At 38.8% G+C, this 11759-nt stretch overlaps 1 protein-coding gene and 1 pseudogene across 1 annotated transcript in view; both read left to right on the forward strand.

Moving 5' to 3' along the window:
- Window positions 1-11759, forward strand: part of LOC140929483 (T-complex protein 1 subunit theta-like) — a 145475-nt gene that overhangs the window by 43088 nt on the left and 90628 nt on the right. The window lies entirely within an intron of this gene.
- Window positions 11091-11759, forward strand: part of LOC140924108 (T-complex protein 1 subunit theta-like) — a 4080-nt pseudogene continuing 3411 nt past the window's right edge.

Raw genomic sequence — 11759 nt, forward strand, 5'->3', positions numbered from 1 at the left:
TCACGCCTTTCCTAGGAAAAAACTGTTTCAGTGAAATGGTTTGGTATTTCATATATTGGTGTTTATATAATAAATAGAACATTACATGGCCGCTTGGAGATCGAAAATTTCTCTTTGAGTGTTGAAAATATTTCACTTGTATCTCCGCGCAGCCATGTAATATCCTCTATGTAAGCTCTTCGAGTCAATTTCTAGAGTGGAAGCAGAATTGATAAACAAGGCCTGAGTTTTTAGTAATTGCTTGTTTATATTCTCTAGATTTCATTATTTGCCTATTAAAGTATTTATCAAGGTCTGTAATAGCCCGCAAGAAATAAGCTCTCCTATTTGGGTGAACAACGTGAGCCGCATGAGAATGCACTTGAGCGAGCGGCAAAGCTGCTACGGGCTGAGGAATGGAGTCGAGCTTGCAACAATCTCTCATAAATTTTCATTTGTACTTCGCCCATGAGACGAAGGGAAATACTGAAAAGTGATGTTCCGGAAACAAAAGTTGTTTGATAACAGGCCTAGCTGGGCTGTCCCAAATTTTCACAACTGAATGTGGACGACTTTTCAAATGTTAACAAAACAAGAATAGCAGTATTGAGTTCTTATCTGTGTGGACATGTTGACGTTCAACATCCAGTGGATAAGAAAACATATCAGTGGTCAAAAAAATTTGCTTTGATGCAGTGGAAAGCTGCTGCTAAAGCGATTTAATAAATAAATAAATATATTCTATGCGTCTTCAGCTGTCTAAACTTGACCGCCGTTTGTCACTTTTCTAATCTGCGGCATGTTTGCGTTGAGAGTTTTCACACTTCGCGGTCTCCCAGGGTTTCTGGGGTGGAAATGAAAATTTAAAAGTGATCGTTACAAGCTCTCCTTTCTCTCCACTGCCCCCCTCCCCTTTCTCATCTCCTCACACGTGCCTCTCGCGCGTACACTTTTCACAATATCCCCCAAAAGGAAAGCCTGCTTGCAGGCTAGGTCTTGAACAGTTATGCAGTCAATCCCAAGGAAGACAAGGGATTTTTATGTGTTTGGCTGCTCTACTATGTCAACAGTTTTTGCCAATTTGCAAATGGAGGTGCAAAGATACCACAAATGTTTTCCTCTTACTACCGCTATCCCACCCTTCATTGAATACGTCCAAATTTTCAATCAAGTCCTAATTTTTCACGAGTTTCATGCTTAAATATTCAGGGAAATAGATGTTATACATGGCCTAAGTGTACCTAAAATACTGTTGTTTTCCATCGATACTAGTAGTTCCATCCATGAAAAAGTAGGAATTGTCAAGCCAGTCCACAAAACAAGAATGCAGGACTTTTTTTCAAACAAATTATGTGAGTTCTAATCTCTGTGATTCAATACCTCTTTTCAGTGACGAAAACAATGAAAATAGAACAATTATGACATTATGAATACAGTTGAAGCTCTCTAATACAGACACAGAAGGGACAGAGCGAAGTGTCCATGTAAGAGAGGTGTCCTTATAAAAGAGGTCACTATAGTGACGTCACTTTTATGACTGCACTTACAGTTTTAAGTGTTCAGTAGCTAAAATCAGGCTTACAGTCGTCTACAAACTGCATTTAAGTTTATTAATTCACAGTACAAACACACTGTCTTTCAGTAGCATACAACATTGTACATGTCAGCTACATACGTACACTTGTAGACAGATCACTGTTTTAAAATGAAAGGAGCTAGTACAGCATAATGCTCCATGTAAAAAGTTGTAAGGTAAAGCAGAATTCTGAAAGCGTCTTTTGCTATTTTGCAAGTGCAGTAAACAGTAACTATAAAGTACAAAATGTAATAGAAAAGATATTTATGCTATCTGCAATTATTCAAGCCTTAAAAAGTCGGTTATGTTCCTCTGTACACCTTTTGCAAATCGTTGTTTGACATACAGTGACTGGGCTTTTGAAGTTGGATAGCTCATCAGCCAGACAAGATTCGCCCTGTGCAGATTCACCTGATGGGTGTTACGAAAACTAAGACCCTCGAAAACTAAGACCTAAGACCGTCTTAGTTTTCGAGATTACGAAGACTACACGTAAGACCCCCTAAAATTGAATCCCTTAATTGAAATGTGAAGTCAAATTGTAACCGAAATAGGTCTTATCTGTGAAATTATCTTCTGTCTGATTCTTTCCACCACGTTTTAGGTCAAATTTAACGGTAAATTTAGGGGTCTTAGTTTTCGTAATATCAAAAACAAAGACGCCCTTAGTTTTCGTTTTGAAAACTAAGACCCCCTACAAAACCAATCCATAAAATTTATATGAAGTCGAATTACGACTGTTCAAAGACTATAATCTGTAAAACAACCAAAAACTATCATCCGCATGCTGATGATCCGCTTCTTCTAATAATTTGCAGACATATCAGTATTGAGGCTTTCAAAAGAGGATGAAAAGCCATAGACTACCTGGGTATAATTGTACACTGAAAATATGCCTTACCTGCTGATTGGTAAAATTGGCTGGAGATGGATTTTTGCGTTTGTGTCTCTGCAACCGTGATTGCATTACCTAAAAATCACCCAAGGGGTGTTTTGTTTTGATTGTTTGTTTATTTTATTTTTTCTGAAATTAAAACACAAAATTTTGTAGATGATGCCTTGCTAGTACAGGAAATTCATTCATGCATTTTTTTAATAAGTGATTTTTGCCAGAATCCGTCACAGACTAATTCTCCTTGCCCCCACCCTACCCCTCAATTGCAACTACCCTTACATTGTAACTTTTCACCTGGTTTCTGGTGATCTCTGGGGTGGCAACAATAAAAATATACTCTTGAAAAACGCAATGTAGCGGATACTCTTTTATTTTGCCCATTTAAAGAAAGCATTTTTTGTGTGATGTTTAAGCGATAACGGGGTTGATCACTTGACGATCAGAAGCAATAATATTAAGATATATTCAGGTAACACCATTAGGGTTGCAGAAACAAGTCCGCCGGCAACGAAGGCAAAAATCTTTTTCCAACATCTCCAGTGGGAAGCCAATTTTACTAATTTTAAGGATATAAACAACTAAAATAGACCAATCAGCGGGGTAAAGCACATTTTCAGTACACAGCGTAGCCTGTGAACTGGATAGGCTCTCTGTTTGGGGAAGGGGTGAAAAAATCACTAGGAGATCAGAGAAGGGAAAGGGTGACTCCCTTCCCTGTCACCCCTTCCGCAAACAGAGAGCCTCTTTACAGGCTATACACAGCTAGTCTGTGGCTTTCATCCTCTTTTTTCTGCAAATTATTAGAAGAATTGAAGCGGATTGTCAGCTCGCAAATTATAGTTTTTGGTTCTTTTATGGATTATAGTCTCTGAACGGTCATAATTCGACTTCATATATATCTTACGGATTGCCGGGTTGTATATATGAACCAGCAAGGTTTCACCGGCTACTTTCCTTACTTTAAGAGTCAAGATATGGTGAGGAGGTCTAAACATAGGCTCAATAAAAATATAAATGTGCATTGCTTATCTTTTCTGCAAACATATAAAAGACTTCTGACTCAAGGACAGTTTAGAAACGTTATGTTTGAGACTGTCTTTTTGAACAAAATCTTGCTGTGGTGGCAGGAAAGTACGTACAATAAAATTTGTTGTCCGCCATATTGGATATTGAGATATGAACATGCATAATTAGTGCGTGTAGAGAACTGGGAAAGAGGAGTTTTCCTCCATGATCTCGGTCAGTACCTCAAATGAAAACGAACTGATAAAAGTGATGGTATGTACCACCTTTGAAAAAATGTCCAAGCAAATAAATATTAATTTGCCAGCAAATCAACTGAAACACTCAAGGGCAAAATGAATGTCAAATGAACATCATGAGGTGGTGAGTTATAAAAGGATATTATTCGGAAGGTTAAAAGTGTTCAACCACTAAACTAAAACTAGTATAATTGCAGCTTAATTCATCTCTCTAATGTCAAAGTTTCAAGACCCAAAATGCCCAGGAAATGTGTTTTCCACCATTCAATTTCCAAAAATTTTCAGTGGAAGCATGCCCCCGGACCCCCCTAGAAATGAAAGCCCATCATATGGGTCCTCCGGACCCACAACCGTCTACTTTTCTGAAAACTCTGCCTACTTAAAACCTTAAAGAAAACCCTGGGATTGGTTTTGTGGGGGGTCTTAGTTTTCTTAATAACGAAAACTAAGAGGGGCCTTTGTTTTCACAATTACAAAAACTAAGACCCCTAAATTTACCATTAAATTTGACCTAAAACTCGGTTGAAAGAATCGGACAGAAGATAATTTGACAGATTAGACCTATTTCAGTTACAATTTGACTTCATATTTCGATGGATTCAATTTTAAGGGGTCTTAGTTTTCGTAATCTCGAAAACTAAGACAGGTCTTACAGCAGGTTATAGGTCTTAGTTTTCGAGGGTCATAGTTTTCGTAACACTTTTCACCTGATTGGGATTCGGGATTCACCTGATCACCGCAGTGTCCGTAATAAAGATGTTAAGTTTATTTACTCCCTGGGGCTGAGATTTAGTGTCCGTTGTCTGTATTAGAGAGAGTCTGTATTATAGATTTTTTTTTTCAGAAAATAAATGAGAATTTTATTGGAAACTGTACATAATACAGAGGTGTCTGTACCGAAAGGTTCAACTGTATCCAAATTTAATATTTCATATCTTGGAACCACCAAATGGAGTTCTAAATAAATACAAAGAATAACCATGCAGTTCAAGACGTTTGGTTGATACAATAAAAAAGAAACCCCGCAAAAATTGACAGGCCTGCTGATTAGGCTACATGTAATTCAAACCCTGACCTCTGCTTTAGTGGTTCATGCAGCACTCCAGAATAAGAAAAACAGCACTTGTGCCAGAATAGGAAGAACAAAACATAAGATGATAATGGGTAAATTTGACAGGCGTCATTTCCTAATTGACGTTCACGACTTGACAACAAAGGCGGGCTACTCGTACACACAATCACTGACTCAGCTCAGCGCTGGTTAAAATTCCAGTATCCCACTATTTTTCCCCTCATCCCAAACCCATAAATATTGGAAATCCCACTCCCACTTGTTATTGAAATTCCCACTTCCCGCTTCTGTTTTCAGCTCACATCCTGCATATATCGCTTCAAAATATAGCCTAGCCTTCGCGTAACCTCTCTGGGGCACTCTGGCAGCAAGGCGCAAAAAGGAAGGAGAGCTTGCAACTACGTCTCTCCAATTTAAATATCTGCATCGAAAAGGTTGATGCAAAATGCCGATGACATTAGTAATGACGTCATTACCCTTGGCATGTGTTTTTCAATGTTTACTTACATTCCCGCTCAATTCTGCTTCTCGCTGATTGGGAGAAATCTGGCAGCTCAGTTGACACGGAGCCACAAGGGAATTGGAGGTGCAATTCAAATTCCAGAGACATAGTTGCAAGCTCTCCTTCCTTTTCCCACTCAGCCACCAGAGCGCCCCAGAGAGCTTGTTCACAGGCTAAAAATAGCCAAATCCCGTCAAACCAGGTTAGTTGAAAACACTGACCCCCAGTCCACCAACTACCCACTGACCCCACTCTGCAGACTACCCTATGGACTATTACACAGACTTCCCAATGGTCTTCCCCTATGGACTACCCTAAAATAAAAGCCAATCAAATTTCCTTTGGCGAGGGAAATCGATAAACTAAACCTACCTCCACTGCGCTGCCTACGTATTCAAAAACAGCTGCCATCTTGCTTTTCGCCCCTTTCCTCAGCCTAGTCTTTTTTTAGTCTCGCCCCATTCTTTTTGGCCACCAGCCAGCACACCACTGGTAGATGGATGATCGGTAAGTGTTAGTTGAATGCTAACCCCTTCCCTACCAAGGACGTATATACACTGTACAAGCCCTGTGAGTGGTCACTCAGTGACCCAAGGTGTATACACCTATTTCAATTAAGGTTGCTCCCGTGAACCATGTTTCAAAGCCTGCAGTGCACTATGGTAAACCCTTTTGTAGCGGAAATTTCAGTCTTGTTCACATTCATTGAAATAATAGAGATCACTTGTGAGAACGCGTTCAAGAGAGCTTTCAAGTCAAATGGCTGCTAAAATTCTTAAGCATGAGCGAACTGAAGAATTCCTTTTTTAAAATCTCACAGTAAGAAATAAGACGCCTCTTCCTTTAACATTAATTAAAATGAAAAGGGTTTTACCGCCAGACTAAGCTGCATTTTTGCATGGACCAGAATGCTGGTTATTTCAATAAAACAAATCAACTGGCTTTTTTCTTTTCAGTTTTAAAAAAATTGCCTCAAAAAGAGATATTTGCATAATGTTAAGTTATTTAATGTAGTTCATGAACAAATGTCTTGAATTTTATTTTTTTTTTACCCCATCCAAAATTACCACGTGCATGAGCCAAACAAACTCGTTGAAAATTTGCAGCATTTGCATATTACCACAGACAAAAACCTAACCTCAAATCACTGTCTAAATTAAAAAGCCTAGGATTCAGTGTTTTGAAATACATTGTCTTGACATTCTGCTGACACACAAAGAAGTGTCAGCAGCATTTGCTTTCTACAGTGTAGGTTTCTAGGCTTGTTGCGGGTACATAACTTACTAGACTTGCTACAGTAATGCACCATGGGCCATGAAACATGGATCATGCATCATTCTTCTCTGAAGCAAACTAAATTGAAATAGGTGTATATATGTCGCAGTTAATTTTTATATTTCCTTTGTTTCAAATTTATTAGCATTCATTACCATACCCAAAAACAATCGAAAAATAAAAATCAACTGAGATAAAAAATTAACTACAACATATACATTCTCATACAAATGAGATACCCAACAGTCCAGTCGTTCTGGTTGCCTTGAACATATAAACTCTGGTCATTGAGAAAAGCCTGGCACTAATTTATAAAAGGCTGCTGACCAGATATATTTACTTCGCCTTTTTTTATGTTTAGCTCAGTATTTTTCCAAAATGGTGCCTAGGCCATGGCAACATAGAAATTATGACTGGAGAAGAATCTCTCGTTGAAAGTTTCGCTAATTGAGACTCTAATAATTTATTAGCGATTTTAGCGACAAAAGTGATTACAAAGAGGAAAGCCACTCTGAAGAGTCTTCCTTGAAGAAAAATATTAAGGAAGACAATTGTGAATCTTTGAATGATGAACAGCCGGTTTTTGAGTGTATTTTACTCTGCTAGGGAAGGGGTTAATCGTTTTGATTTGTGACAAGTGTTTGCCATAAATAAATAATAATATTTAAAAAATAAATGATAATAATAGAAAAAGGGTACGATTGAACCCTGGGTTCCGAACTTGCATGTAGTGTTTTACCTGCATGATGAATGTCATCAGCAACCCTGTCCACTGTCTTTTGTGAAATACGTGCTAACCAATGGTAGCTCAAATTTCATAAAATCAGTCAATGGATGTAATAATAATACCAATACCCCACAGCATTTTGGAAGTAAGTCATCTGGCCTATTAGTCCCTGGCCCTCAATCTCCAACATATAGGATTGACACTGGGCATGAAGTTAGGTTGCAGAAAGACTAGGTCCAAGAAAAAAAAGATGGCAGCTGTTTATTGCGTAGGAACGCAGGTGGGTTTGTTGTATCTCTTTCCCCCATAAAAAGTGAATTTGGTTGACTTTTATTTTAGGGTAGTCCATAGGGGTAGTCCACGGAGTGGGGTGCATTGGATTTTAGTCTGTGGACTGGGGATCAGTGTTTTCAACTCACCCCATCAAACCTATTGTGGACCCTCAGAATAGAGTACTAGGACCTGCTTCTCAAAAGGCCTAGTAACTTTTCGGGTCCGAAGGCAAATTTTAAATCAAAATCTGTTGAATAGTAGCACAGTTCCTTGCCCACCGACTGGGGAGTCTTGCTTCAATGTCTCATAATTTCATCGTATGATTTTCAAAATTATTGAAACTTTTATCTTGAATGCAAACACAACAAACATAAAACAGCGTTTCGGGCCCGAATAGTTATTGGGACTTTCGAGAAACGGGCCCTGGATCGCAAAGGCTCGCCAGTAATTTGTGTCTACTTCCGCTTTCGGTTTACTGACAGACTTCGACCTCAACGTATGAACACATCCTGCATGGTTGCAAAATTCCTGGTTGTTTTTGCTTGTGGGCCGCAATGAGTTACAGCTGTAATAATGATACATTCTACACACTTCCCAATAAGAATACCGTAAAGATAGAGACATCTTAACATTTTTCTTGGCTTGATGACACGTCCTCTAGCTCCTACAATGTAGCTACGATGTCGTCCGCTCAACTTGGGAAAGTAAATAGTTCCAGTTGAATAAGTCACGCGACGCGTTGTTGTTTCGATTTCCCTGCCTGTCTTCTCGGTCACAAAAAAATAACAGTAAGCACCATTCAAAGAAAGAATTGTAAGAAAGGCGTTCACTCGGAGATAAAAAGATGCTGATCAATCAAAAGGAGGAAGAATGCTCAGTGGATTTCGTCGCGCCCGCGGTACTCCCCACCACACCGTACCAAGTCCCAGGTCTCACTCTGATCGGACAACTCAGTCAGTGAAAATCCGTCAACGCGGTAAGAAAGAACGCCCTAAAATCAGATCAAGAGCCATAATGGCTCTTGAATCAGTTAATTGTCAATGGATTTGTCGAAAACTAACAATAGCTCGCAAAGTCGAGAAATTGTATAGACTTGTAGTTTGGGGGCCGGGGGAGCAAGTTCGCGCCCCCCACCATACAAAGTTTTAAAGTTTCGCGACTTTGTGGATCAAGTCTTCTCTAGGCCCTCTTGGTAAGTGGACGATAGATATTCGCTTGCTGTCTTTGTGAAAACTCGACCGCCGGAGGGTCTGCATAGGTATAAGGAATTAATGAGCAGATAAAAACTGCCCAAAATAAACTGCACCTGGCTCTTTAGCCTGTCCACAGACCCTCTATTTTCTCTTCAATTCGAAAAGAACGAAAAGAAAAATAAAACAACGACTGCTACAGGCTACTGGCTCTTGCTATTGCAGATTTTCTACATCCAGGGTCATACAACTCAGGAAATTCGTGTCGTTGTGGAATGGTGTTGAAATTCGTGTGGGAGATGTTTTTTAAAAGAAACCCCATCGTCAGAGCAACTGTACCGAGACCACTCAGTGTTTTGGCGGCAACGCTTCTGACTGAGGATCAGTTAAAGTCTGTGGTAGACTTACGCACTACATGTATATGTTTTTGGCCCTGAATTTTTTAAAAGATGGATAGCGCTATCTTTCGGATAAATCCCTATCCACGGGGTAGAGCAATTGGTTTTCCTAATTAACTTAACCACTGTCTAGGGGTTTTTCCAGTAGATAGCGCTAACCACTTATTGAACAACTGCCAGTGGACCCTGATGGATGATAATACATTCTCCTCCAAACTGACCTTTTAGACAGTCACTTACTCAGTTCATAGGCTATTGGTAGATTACAGTAGAAATTTTCCCAGACCACGTGGCTATATATTATGGGGTATTATGCAGATAATACCCATGATCGTCCTATCAAATTGCTAACAAAAGGTTCGGGGGCATCAGGGCGCGGATTAGGGGGACGGTTCACAGTACAAAATTTCTGCAAAATATTCACTTGTTTGATGATAGGGTAATATTTAGGAATTTTTTTATTATTTCTCTATTTACCAGTCTTGATTTTATAACATAAAAATCAAACAAACAAGAGTTCGGTGATGGAAATTGAGTACGACCATCGACCGTTCGGTAATCGAGCTTTCGATTTTGTTCGCTTGACCAAATTTTATTGGGAGTTCGACTATGTTCGATTACTTAACCCAATGGAACGATTGGTCTTCGATTGGGTTCGATCAGACCGAACCGTTCGATTAGATACGCCGGGCGTACTGACCGCACTTTCCGTAAAGAAAAACATTAACGTGTTTAATTGCTTTGAAGATGATATTTTTAGCGTGGATTTTTTATTTTATGGTAAATTCCGTCTCGCTTATTTTCCACGTTCTGAGTCAATGATTGAACAAAAATTTACAAAATATGGCATGGGAGAAAATTAGAATACTACTCGTTCCGCGATGAGACTTTGCGACATCACTATTCTTGGATCTCCACCAACTTGCTTTATTTAAACTTAAATTTCACATTTGGATTTTTAATTGCTATCAATATATTGACCTGGTTTTGTAGACCTCAATATCTTAGCCTGGTTTTCATGCAAAGAAGCAAGGGGAAATTTGATCCGTAAATACCTCCTGCATGCGTTACAGAAGTAGCTAGAAGTGCCGACAACATTTAGGTTTCCCTTAACACTTCTACATTGGTCGCTTGAAATCATATTGAAATTCCCACGGAACATCAGAGGAGATAGGTCACTGTGATGAAATCAAGTTTTTTTTGTTAACAAGCTGACTGAAATAGGAATTACTAAATCTCTAACGGTCACGTTAGATCGCTTTTGAAAATGTACGTATGTTGACCAGCCTACGAGACGTCAAGTTTATATAAAAATGCGATAGTCGACGATGTTTATCACCACTGTTTGTGCTTTATTTTTGTTTCAACAACTTATTTATTTATTTTTATTTTTTTTTTTTATTTGAAAAAAAAAAAGAAATTTCAGATTTCAGGTATAGTGAAATAGATTATACTTGCAATCAAGAGATGATTAAGTTTGAGAGAATTAATCTGCTCACGTTAACCCTCGTCCTGTCAGCGTATGTGCCTGAGTAATCCCAATCATTCTCTGCCCTGATGTTTCCATTTTCATTTTCCTGTTCGCTGTAAGCTAGTTCTTTCCATTTTGCCACTAAAAACACAAAGCTTAAAACTTTGGAGGCATCACTTGGGAAGTAATAGTCTCTCAATTGTCTCGTCACTTAACGCTCCGAGCGCAATCCGTTTTAATCTTCTTCAATTTTGTTGATCTATGCCTTGATTTGTAGTTGTTTTTATTATGCTTTGTGATTTAAACCTTTCATTGATGTTTTTACAGTGAAAAATTAAAGGAAGGTAAACTAAGGAAGGTCAAGCCTAGTCGCTCAATTACAATACGTTGAATTTAACGTGGAAATAATGAGTCAGATGAGTAGATTGTTTTAAGCTGATTATCATTACACCACTAAACATACTGTATACATGCGGTATCAGGTTGTTTCGCCCGATGGAAGGTCGATCCACCCTACGCCCGGGGGATACTCCCTTATAGAAGCCATACAGGTATATGCCGGCCCAAAGGGTATGATTTTTGAGCCTTTTTGGTCGGATTACGGGTATACATTTTGCCCATTTTGGTCTGGAAGCGAGTATGGTTTTTGAGGGAACTATGGGAGCGTATGAACGCATTTATAGTTTCCGTTCCAAATGAGTAAGAAAAAAAAAAATGCAAATTCGAAATGCATTTAAAGAATTTTTTGTTTTGCGCTCTAATCTAAGTAAAGATGACATAAAACGGGTGAGAACGGGTGTGGAAAATTACGTTTTTTGGCCTGAAATAGGGTCAGGATTTTGAGAACCGGGCGGCACACCTCCACCTCCACGATGCTTTCTAATGAAAACCCCACTTAAATCCGTTAAATTGTCACAAAGTTATTGATAATGAAGAACTTCAAATTTCCCGCCAAATACAAAAGTGTGTGTGATATTAACCATATACTGTATAGCCAAACTTTAGGGGTATTTTAACTCCAGCTTTGTAACCACTATGTTTCTTTTAACTTCTATTCATTGTACTTAACTGTAAACCCCCTAAAGATTTCCTACATAAGGTAATAAAACATTTAAATCCTTTAAATCCCTTCCTTTATT

This window comes from Porites lutea, chromosome 1 (genome assembly GCF_958299795.1).
Source record: "Porites lutea chromosome 1, jaPorLute2.1, whole genome shotgun sequence".
NCBI classification, from domain to species: Eukaryota; Metazoa; Cnidaria; class Anthozoa; order Scleractinia; family Poritidae; genus Porites; species Porites lutea.